Source organism: Mixophyes fleayi, chromosome 1, assembly GCF_038048845.1.
Source record: "Mixophyes fleayi isolate aMixFle1 chromosome 1, aMixFle1.hap1, whole genome shotgun sequence".
NCBI classification, from domain to species: Eukaryota; Metazoa; Chordata; class Amphibia; order Anura; family Limnodynastidae; genus Mixophyes; species Mixophyes fleayi.
The window spans coordinates 410,685,072-410,697,801 of NC_134402.1; positions in this window are offsets into that span (position 1 = coordinate 410,685,072).

The following is a 12,730-nucleotide window of genomic DNA, read 5'->3' on the forward strand; positions in this document are numbered from 1 at the left end:
CCACGGAAGCTACGAAAACCCTTGTTCACTTGCTTGTAATCTCTCGCCTTGACTACTGTAACCTCCTTCTCTGTGGCCTACCTGATTCTCACCTTGACCCTCTTAAGTCTATCCTCAATGCTGCTGCCCGCCTCATTTTTCTGTCCCGCCGCTCTGTATCTGCAGTCTCCCTCCAACAGTCACTACATTGACTCCCCATACCCTACAGAATTAAATGTAAATTCCTCACCCTCACCTTTAAAGCTCTTAGTCAATCTTCCCCTCCCTACATCTCCAATCTCATCTCTACCTACACTCCCACCCCCTCCGCTCTGCCTGTGACCGCCGCCTCACTACTTCACTGATCACCTCTTCTCACTCTCGTCTTCAGGACTTTGCCGGGCTGCTCCCTTGCTGTGGAACGATCTTCCACTTTCCATCAGGTTAGCATCTACTCCCAAAGGCTTCAAGCATGCCCTTAAGACTCACTTCTTTATTCAAGTCTATCAGTCCTCCTCCTAACTTCCTTGTCCTGGCTCTCTCCCCCAGTTAGTACCACCTTATTTGTGTCTCCCCCTTTCCTTTAGGTTGTTAGCTCTCAGGAGCAGGGCCCTCTTTCCTTGTGTGCTCCTTCTACTATTCCATCACCCTCTGTCCCTCCATGCTTGCTTCCCTAGCCCTATTTTCTTAAGCTTCAGCCTTCTTCTCGCTGATTTCTACCATCACTTTCACTCATTATCCCAGTAATAATTTGATTTGCACTACCATGTTACCTGTGTATGTGTGTATATTACTGTTCTTGTTTTGTTCTTTCTGTATCATATTGTGTCATGGCTCACTGTTTTCTGTATGTCATGTACGGCGCTGCGGACCCTTTGTGGCGCCTTATAAATTAAAGATAATAATAGGGACTCTCTGCTGCACTTCAGTGTAGAAGCTCCTTTTAAAGCACTTGTAACAACGTAAATAAAATAAATTTACACTAAATACAAATGCCACATATAGTAAAGACAGTACAAATGTACCATCACATTCCTGATTCATTTAAGAGGCTAAACCCAGCACGTGGAAAAATTTGTTTCTAAAGTAGTAGCATGTTGGACTTTGCAATTTTGCACAGTGCACTTCTAGTTTGTATTTGACATTTTGGTGGTGTGTATCAAGTATGCTTGATATACAGGACCCTGAAGGTGAACTAAGACAGGTACTTAATTTAATTGAAAAATACCCTATTTATTTTTAACATTTAAGGTTGATGGTAGTCATACTTTTCCTAGCTTTATAACGATGGCCTTGCTCCGTGGTGGGGGCTCTTATAAGGTGGGCATTTATCTATGTAACCTAGATTGTAATCTGTTATGAGCAGGGTGTCAAGGTCAAACTCAAGTCTTTCATGGTCATGTTTGGCTTTGTCAGTAAGTGAGCGGAGTGAGAGCACTGACTAACACTGTGAATGTAGGTGTAATGATCTGCATCCAAGACACAAGCTAGCCTGATATCTAATGGGGAGACTCCGGCTTTCAGTGCAAAATAAACTTTGATCTCGTCACCTGAATATTACTGGGTATATTACTCTTGCAAGCCATGTTGCTGGGCATATTTCTACAGCTGGTATATTACTATAACGTGGACATAGTGGCACAATAGTTCAGGGCCATCTTAACAACATTATGGGCCCCAGGGCAAAGCAGTGCACCGGGGCCCCTACACACACACACACACACATATATATACATATATATATATATATATATATATATATATATATATATATATATATATATACACGAGAGAGAGAGAGAGAGAGAGAGAGAGAGAGAGAGAGAGAGAGAGAGAGAGAGAGATGTATAGAGATACAGATATAGATATATAGATATAGAGATAGATAGATGTATTTGCTCAGTGACCCTTGAAGGTTTTTTTTGCAGGTTTTTTCTTTTGCAGGATTATTTATTCTAATTAAGAGCCCTGCCTATGGGGCCCGCTTGCCCGTGGGGCCCCCGGGCACCTGCCCATCGTGCCCAATGGAAAAGATGGCCCTGCAATGGTTAGCATTGCTACCTCACAGCTCTATATCCTTGAATTCTATTACAGCCATTGTGGAGTATTATTTCCCTGTGTTTGGGTTTCTTCTGGGTGTGACGGTAACTTCCACAGTCTAGATATACTGTTAGGTTAATAGACAAATTTGACACATGTGGTGGGCAACATAAATTGTAAACTCCACTGTAGGAGGGACTGTGACACCTTTGTAAAATTCTCTGACGATACTGCGCTGCAGTATACATTGGAGCTACTTAAATAAAAGGATTATGTCTGGCAATGACCGGTCACTTATGTGGTAATAAAAGTTGTGAAAGATTGACACCAGTCAATTCTACTTTTCAGGCCCAAGCCCTTGCAGTATATAATCTAGCACTATAGGCATATCCAAATTGAATTATGCAGAACAAGGGTTGAACTCGAAAGAAATATGTATATTTTCAGCCTAAACAACCATGTAACCATGCGAGACACAGAACCAGTGTTTACATATTACTCAGATATTGGACTTGATTCACAGAGCGTTCAGTCTGGTAATGAAACTGCTAAAAATGAAAAATGTCTCTCCAGACAGAAATTGATTCACCTAATTAACATGATACACATGTACAGACCATAGTTAACAGGTTTAATAGGTGGTAATGGAAATTGTGTGACGAGAAAGGAATTTAATTTAAACAACACAACGTTTCCATCTGGCGGGAGAAGTGGCTGTATTATGAATGGCCAGCGGCCATCTTGGAGTGTCAGGAAATTGAGCTCTTTTATTACCATTGTAAGTAGCAGATGACAGACAAATGAGTCAATAGGAAGTGATTAGGCATGGTATAACCACTGTAAACATGTGTATGGTAACAGCAGCCGGCTGAAGAATAATAATAACTTTGCAACAAGTAAGAATAGGAGAAATAAGAAAATGTTCATTGGAATTGCAACTTACAGTAATATACAGTGGCTATAAAAATGATTTACTCCCTCTGGCATTTTTCACATTATATATACTTACATCATAGGGTAAGAATTAAAATGGATTTAATAGAAATTCTTACCCATACTTACCTAGTTCTTTCCGGGAGAGGGGCGTGACCAATCGAGTCATTTTGGCCCCGCCCCCTGCGACGAAAATGCTGTTTTGTTGCGGGGGTGGGGCCAAAATGACGTGATTCACCGCAAATCGCATCATTTTGGGAAGAAAGTAGCGGGATGCGGGAGACTTGCCAGCTCTCCCGGGAGTCCGTGAGACCAACCCGAATTTCGGGAGTCTCCCGGACATTCCGGGAGAGTTGGCAAGTATGTTCTTACCACTGATCAACACAATATATATTTTTCATAATTAGAAATAAAAAGAGAAATACACAAATATTTATTACCCTTATTTTAATACTATGTAGATGGCCCTTTAGCTGAGAGCATTTGGGCGAGTCTCTATCAGCTTTGCACCTCTGTACAATGCAATGCTGCCCATTGCAACATTGCAGGTTTGAGGGGGAGAGTGAATAGGAATTTTCAATATCTCCACAGATTCTTTATGGGATCATGATTGGGCCACTTCAGAACATAGCTTTTGGTTTTTTAGTTAACACAATGCAATGATGGTTTTGTTGTATGCTTTGGGTCATTATCCTGGTGGAATATAAATAATTTCCCAAGCTGTAGTCCTCTTGCGGACTAGCAGCAGATTTCCCTTCAAATTTTTTCTGTATCTTGATCCATCCATTTTGCCCTGAATTAGATACACATCTCTATAACATTATGTTCTCACTACCAGGCCTCACAGTAGGTGTAGTGTTCTTGGTCACATGTATAATGCTAACCTTGCTCCAAAGTGCATATAAAGTTTAACCAAGAAGACCAACCTTGGTCTCATCAAACATAGAATCTTTTTCCATTTGTCCCGCTGTGGGTTTTCCTGCTACAGTGCCACCAGCCCTGGCTGGCAAAGCCTAGTGCTGGTGGTACTAGGAAATTCGGGGGAATACTCAACTTTTGTACCCCCAATTTTGCTAGTACCAGCTTAGGCTGGCAGCATGAGGTCTGGTTAAGGTTTTTATTTTATTTGGGGGGGGGGGGGGGCACACTGTTTTTTTAAATTTATATTTAAATATTTGCCCCCAGCTGTGCAGTGAATAAATTAACTCTTGCACAACTACAGCTACTGCAATGTAGAAGGAAAAGGGGAACGGGAGAGAGAATCTCCGCACAGATTATCTGTCACAATTGTAGGGAATGGCAAAATATAATGAATAGACTGCTGAACAATAATTTGCACTCTAATCACTTGAAAATTAGATTGTGTAATGCTCACTCATGATTATTCATCTGATTCTCATGTACGGGGGACGCCTCTATTCTCAACAATCAACAATATGTATTTATAAAAGTTAATCTTTATTGGTAATGGTTACAATGATTATACACATATATATTCTAATCGGGGAAGCATCGTTAAAATCAGATAGAAGTAGTGTGAATAAACAAATTAGATAGAAAAGGTGAAGGTATTAAAACAAAAAAAAAGTGATTCCTGTAATATTAATGATTTTGCACTAGAAGAAGTATCATCCATTAAATACTTATACCATCCAGCTCATAACTCACTTGTCATATGTCAACATCTACAATGTTTCACTCCTTAGCTCTCAGCTGAAAGAAGGACACCCCATAGCAGTAATCAGCTCAAGCATGGGACTTCAAATATCTTGAATGATTCAATTGTCCGCAATATGTTGCCTGTATGTCATCCATTGATTTTTTTTTTTGTAGGTTTTAATCTAAAGATCACCATTATTACATAGAAATGCCAAAGGGGAGAGAAAAACGCTTTACAAAAATGTTATATAAATACTACCAAGATTCTGTAGAGTATTTTGTTGGATGTCTTTAAAAATTGTTCAGTGTTATCAGACCCTTAACCTAGACTTTAAAGGGGTATATTTACTAAACTGCGGGTTTGAAAAAGTGGAGATGTTGCCTATAGCAACCAATCAGATTCTAGCTGTCATTTTGTAGAATGCACTAAATCAATGAAAGCTAGAATCTGATTGGTTGCTATAGGCAACATCTCCACTTTTCCAAACCCGCAGTTTAGTAAATCTAGCCCTAAATCTCTAAAGCCACAACTTTTGAAAATATTTCAATAATAGGACTACACCTAGGTAATTTAGCAAACAATGGCCGCTAACACCACCAGATGTTTAGCAGATGTACGTCAATACTGTACATGCTAACTGCACAATTTAGAGGAAATCATGTCAAAGAAATGCAATATTTTGTAATTGTGTGGTTAAACAGTAATACAGATAGTGTCATATATAGACCTAACCTGTATTCTAGCAGACAGTAATACTACTGTTCCACATGAAAGTCCGTACTTCAATGGATATGACGTTAGTTGAAGACGGCAGGCAGCTGTTGTTAATATAATACATTCGGGAGAATGATTTGCCCATAGTGTGTCTCAGATTTAAACCAGTTTCATGTAATATGACTATTGATGACAGCAGGATTATAGGCTATATAATGGCTGGAGGAATAAAAATACAGACAAATTATGTAATGCTGTGTTAGATGTCAGAGACTGACATAAAGGAACGTTAGACTGAAAACAGAAATCACTTGTTTTCAGGTATAACATGAAACAATAATGTATGTTATTTGTCAGGGGCAGCAGAGTGCATTGCTGGGTACCATAGGAAAATCTGGGTAGGTAGGTGCAAACCCCCCCCCCCCCCTGCTACCGGGTCCCTTAGTAACTGCACCAGCTATAACTTTTCCTGTAATTTATTATGTGATAACCAAAAAAGTATATTACCTTTAAAGTGAACCTACTGCCAAAACACAACAGAGGTATTCACTTTGTGGGATGAAATAATATTTAAGAGAGTACAGCCTATCAATCCATTGTTTCTTATAAGGGTTTATAAGATATGTTTTAGTATAGAATTATACAGTAATTTGACCTTGTTTCTCAAGAGCTGATGCATTATATTGGCATATTCTGCCAATATAATATATGACAAGTAGACAATACACAGGTCCTTTGCTCTCCCTATGACCCTATATATGTTTTGCTTTTCTATTGCTACTATTTGCTGTGTATGATCATTTTGTCATGCACTGCCCATCTAGAGAAGTACTATGCATGTCTATTTCTATACAAAGCTATATAAACCCTGCATTGTGGGTTCTGAAGTAGAGCTATCTTCAGCAGCATAGGCAAAATGCTCTATGATGAATGCATCTGTACTTTGCTTTTAATAAAGGAATCTCTAATCATTCGATATTCTTAATTGCTTTAAATATGATCAAAATACAAAAAGTCAGATTTACTAAGTTGCTGTTTGACAAGCCGCCAGGAAAATTAGCAGAAAAACACCCCAAACAAAAGGAGGTGCTTGTGATACATGAGAATCCTAAAACTTCATTTTGTTTGAGCTATCTGGCACCATTGACTTATGTATTATGGGGACAGTCATTATTTATTGATTAAGGGGTAAAAATGTATAATTTATCTTATGGCGCAAATTGTATTTTCCACTATATTAAGGGGCAATATTATTGTATTATTAATTGTTTGGGCAAAATAACTTTTTTAACAAAATAATTTTGCCCCCTTATTATAATGAAAGAAATTGCCTCTATAAGTCAGTTATAAATACATTTTGCCCCTTAATAAATAAATAATGACTGACCCCATAATTCATGTCATTTGTGCCTCCCCTTATGTTCTGAATGGTAATATAGCTTTCATTGGATTACTTGAATCATGATGAATAGGAACAAACATGGGAAAAGGTGGATGGGGTGTAATTATGGTCAACTAATTAATAATGCATTAGCTATTATAACAAGAGAAAGAATAAAGGTTAAAATCAGTTTATGTTATAGACTTATTTTTCACTTAATTAATTACGGTTTCATTTTCCTTAGTCCATGTGACTCTGAACATGTAATCTAATCACTTACAATCACTTCTTTTATTAAAGGTGATTCTTTCTGAAAATCTATCATAAAGGTTCTCAGTCAACACTGGCTGCTGCTAAACTAACTTTCTGGCAGAATTTTAGTAATTGACTATTGGAAAGAATTTAATAAATGACTGGTTGTTGTTCTTTTATGTCTTTGTTACCAGTGTTCCCTATTTTGCTTAATCCTTATTTCAAATGCCTGTTGTTAACCTTCAGCGATGTGGACTCGTACATCAGACACTCAGTTCTACGGTGCAGCATATAAAACACACACTCTAGGAGCACCGTGTTTCTCCTGTATGGGAAACGCTGATGATACCAGGGATGATATAAGGATGGAGCTAGTGGTCTCTATGAGATCGCTTTCCTGGGTCTACCTAACAATCATACACATGTTCAGCTCACAGAACAACCATAACATTGTCTCTAGCAGAGACCGTGGCAACAAGTAGGATACTCACCATGACATAGATTTGACATTATTGGCAGCAAAAGGGTTAAAGTAGATGACCAATTTTTTTAAAAAAATGTTTATTCATATAGGAACCTTCCATGCTTCAACTCCCAGAACTATCAGGTCCCAATTCTGGACCCCCTCCCACCCTTCACTGCAGACTGACAAAATGCACCCCTGCCCCCAAGCAGCCTTGCAGATACAGCAGTGTAGGCATGGACAGTGATCAGCAATGTCTCCTTGGTTATACCTTTGTCAATGATGGAAATGTGGGGTCCAGGGCAGTGGTGGAACCACCATTGGTGCAGCAGGTGTGGTGCACCAGGGCCCATGGAGATAATGGGGCCCGCTGCATGGCAGAAGCAGAGGGTCGGGGCCCTAGTTCCCTCCTGCCCGCCTCTCTGCACCAGGGCCCATAGAGATAATGGGGCCCGCTGCATGGCAGATGGAGAGGGTCGGGGCCCTAGTTCCCTCCTGCCCGCCTCTCTGCACCAGGGCCCATCTAGATAATGGGGCCCGCTGCATGGCAGAAGCAGAGGGTCGGGCCCTAGTTCCCTCCTGCCCGCCTCTCTGCACCAGGCCCCATAGAGATAATGGGGCCCGCTGCATGGCAGAAGCAGAGGGTCGGGGCCCTAGTTCCCTCCTGCCCGCCTCTCTGCACCAGGGCCCATCTAGATAATGGGGCCCGCTGCATGGCAGAAGCAGAGGGTCGGGACTCTAGTTCCCTTCTGCCCGCCTCTCTGTACCAGGGCCCATAGAGATAATGGGGCACGCTGCATGGCAGAAGCAGAGGGTCGGGACTCTAGTTCCCTCCTGCCCGCCTCTCTGTACCAGGGCCCATAGAGATAATGGGGCACGCTGCATGGCAGATGCAGAGGGTCAGGGCCCTGGTTCCCTCCTGCCCGCCTCTCTGTACCAGGGCCCATCTAGATAATGGGGCCCGCTGCATGGCAGAAGCAGAGGGTCAGGACTCTAGTTCCCTCCTGCCCGCCTCTCTGTACCAGGGCCCATAGAGATAATGGGGCCCACTGCATGGCAGATGCAGAGGGTCAGGGCCCTGGTTCCCTCTTGCCCACCTCCCTGCACCAGGGCCCACAGCTTGCTAGTTCTGCCTCTGATCCAAGGCATGGACCAAGGTGTTCCCCTGTAAAATAATAATTTTGGAAGGATATCATCATGAGCTGTATGAAAGAAATGTTTGTAAATATATTTTCTAACATCTCCTTTCCTGTACTGGGCTTCATTCATTCAACATTTTACCAATTGTCTACACACGGCAGCGAATTATTGGGTGGAACCAATAACCAAGAGAACATGAGGGTTTATTATTCTCACCAACTACTTCATGTGATTGTAGTTAAAGATTTATACCGAGGTAGGCAATCAAGAAAAAAGAGAATTGATATCATTTACAGTATACATCAAAAGAAAGGTAAAAAAAACCCGGATTCATCACAAACCGACGATTTCAGCGTACAGAGGTAACATAAGACGGTGAGCTTAGAACACATTGGCATTTTGTATTGAAGAATCCACTCCTGCTATGGTAGCAAGTAAATATACATTTGGGAGACTATCAAATTGTGGGGTTGTCTACTGGGTGTCCTGCCCAAATCAGATGTTCACAAAGCTACGTTAGAACACAGACGAGACATTATAAATATAGAACTTCCCCTTTCCAACTGGCATTAAAAATGATGCTCCTACATTAATGATGATAGAAGCATGCAAACATGTATTGGTTTCAGTGAACCCCGACCTACTGTTACATCAGGGGTTGTGAGCGTAGGGCCCATCTTTAGGACGCTGCATGCTCCCTTTACTTGTGTACTCCTTTACCCCACCCCCACAATTACATTTATCATGCAGTGCTATTGTCACTGGATTTTTAGATCACCCTTTGGCAACCATCTTTAAGATTTGTGTAGCAAGACATGTTTAAGAAATACATGCAGTAAATGCAGCAGATTATGGTTTTAAGAGCATCACATGTGTTGTACAGTATATGTGAAACAAAAGCTTTTACATTCAGAAGCCTGTTGGATTTATTCGTTACTAAACATTCTATGACCTTAGGGTTTAAAAGAGGAGATAAAAGTAATAAATGTTCCTTGGAATGTTTGTTTATACTTTGTGTAGATTATTTTTCTCCTGGATAATATGTATATGACATACAGAAGGAAGGGGTTAATATCATGGCAAAGACATATGTGAAAAAGGATTAAGTAATTAGTAGTACTTTGTTGACTTTAATCCAACCCTGGCACGTCTCCCAGTGGAGTGGGAAAACCTTGGTTTGCCAAGGAAGCGACTGTTTGTGACAATTGGTGGTTACAAAAGCTGTTTATTATGATTGCGGTCACTTAAACTAGAACTAGATTTATAACTGAGTGCAGGTGTTTCTGTGCAATTAACAATGGTTTTCAGTACTTGGATCAGAGTATTTGCCTCACAGGCGCCACACACTTCCTAGAAGCGCATTAAACATTAAGGGCCTGAGTCATTAAGGAAAGTAAGGCAAAAAAAAGGAGTAAATGTTCTCTGGGACAAACCATGTTACGGTGCAAGGGGTGCAAATCAGTTTAATATCTTGCACATAAGTTAAATACTGGCTGTTTTTTCATGTAGCACACAAATACTTAATAGCTTTATTTGTACACTGAAATTTAAAGTTGATCTCGGACATGCCCTACCCCAACTATAAATCTGTCCCCACATTTTACATTTACCTTCCCCTCCAATGCAACATGGTTTTGCCCAGATACAAAGTTACTCCTTTTTTATGCTTTACTCTCCTTAATGACTCAGGCCCTAAGTCATTATAGCCGACACTTGGAGGCAAGTGTATATTGAACTGAACCAGTGACGCTTGAGCTTCTCCAAAGATGCTAATCACCCTGTCAGCTCCCTTAATTTTATTTTGAATGATTGGCCACATCGACCAGGAGTTGTAAATAGATCCCAATTATACACGCACCTATCCTGTTTAACTAAATTACTGTTTTATAATACGCTATGCATGCATACTGCTCTGCAGATAAAATTTGTAAAGTCTCTAAGTTCAAGTTGAATGAGCATCATCATCTGGCCTCATCACCAGAGAAGGAATGCCACAGACCCCAACACAGAGAGAGACCAGCTCTGCAAAGGTGGTGCCCTGATCCCACAGCTGAATCAACTTTAGGAGACGGTTCTGGCGCCTGCTGGACATTCTTGGGTGCCCTGAAGCCTTCTTCACAACTATTGAAGTTCTTGGTGATCCAATAAATGGTTGATTTAGGTGCAATCTTACTAGCAGCAATATCCTTGCCTGTGAAGCTTTTTGTGCAAAACAATGATGACTGCACGTGTTTCCTTGCAGGTAACCATGGTTAACAGAGGAAGAACAATGATTTCATGCACCAGCCTCCTTTTAAAGCCTCCAGTCTGTTATTCTAACTCAATCAGCATGACAGAGTGATCTCCAGCCTTGTCCTCATCAACACTCTCACCCATGTTAACGAGAGAATCATTGACCTGATGTCAGCTTGTCCTTTTGTGGCAGGTCTGAAGTACCAGTGAATATTTTATTTTTGGGACAATGTTCTTTGTCATGGCAGAGGGACTTTGAAATTAATTGCAATTCATCTGCTCACTCTTCATGACATTTTGGAGTATATGCAAATTGCCCTCATAAAAACTGAGGCAGCAAACTTTGTGAAAAATGATATTTGTGTCATTCTCAAAACCTTTGGCCATAACTATACATTAATCTTAGTTTATGAAAATGGTTCTTTATGGGTTCTATCCTAAGAGCTTATGGGCAATTAAATATTCAACTCTCGTTAAGTTTATGATTAGCAATGTTTGTTCATATTGGACCAGTCTCCTTCAGCTCAGTAGCAGTTTTAGTAGTTTGATATTTTTTCTTACTAGACCTGTGTAATACTAGCCTACTCCTGGAATGTCTGGGAGACTCACAACTTTCCTGTAATTCTCCTAGACTTCCTCTCCTTGGAGTGCAGAACTTTCTCCCGAAGACTTCATAGGGAAGTAGGCGGAACAGGGGTTTCATTGATGCGATTTGCATTATTTTGGCCTGGACCCCACGGTGAGAGGACACAATTGCAGTATTTCCCCGGGAATATGACAAAAACTGTTAATAATCTGAATAGTAGTGACTGAATATTTCTCTTTAACTTCTTTCTTCTGTCTGTTTAGAGTTATCACTTATCTCCTACCCGTTATCAGTCTGTCTTCAATAATTATTTCCCTTTTTGTGCACAATTTTCCCTGGTTACCTCAGTATACTCTCCGAATAACATTTCTTACTCCCCGCTTTCAATAATTCCCTCCTGTCTCTCTGTATTCGCACACAAAAAAAACCCCATCAATAATGAGATTGCAGCTTTATTAATAAATTTTACAACATTTGATAAAAAATTCCCAGAAACAAAAATGTTGCCAATGGATCCTAAAGATATTTTAATCATTCTATAGGGTATTCAACTCCATGCGATGAGCCACTGGACATCATGGCGATGTCCGGCTGTGCTCCTTTCCGGGTACTACAATACCCAAACATTGCTCATTTACCTGCACAACTCTATGGGGTACTAGGAGAAACCTGTGACGCTGCATCGCACTGGAGTGTCTTCATGACGTGTCACAACGTTCCAGACACACTCTGCAGCACATCGCAGGAGCTGAAACCCCCCTATAAATATAGGGTAAGAAGACACTAAAATTGCACACGCTTTTCATATCACCCTTAGCATTTCACATGTATATAATAAAATGTATGCTCTAATGCCGTGTTCTGTGTTGAACTATGATATACATATGAACATTATTATTAGTTCCTTATAAACATTTACAATTTGTATTTATATACTTTAAAGACATAACCCAGCAACTCACAATGATATAATTGCTGCTGATTCAATTTCCAGCTGCAGTTTAATATTGCCAGGAATAGAAGGAAAGATACATTTTTGATAGGTTTATTCCCCGAATGAAGCATCCTTTGTGGATATTAAATTACATTGATTTCCATTTCATATGCCCTGTAGGTGATACACAAAATACTTCCATTCAAGAGTCGTCCTGATTACATAACCAGATTACATAGGGGGGAAAACAAATCGAAATCTCAATGAAGTTTATCACCCATTCTTTATTACCTCTTGTAGCTGTTAATGTTATTGCCATCTGACCATTTCCAGCACTCTGTAGGGATGTTTGGCTGTTTGAAGTCTTGAGTCTGCAATACACAAATCAAACATGTCACAAGATCTACAGAGTGGGC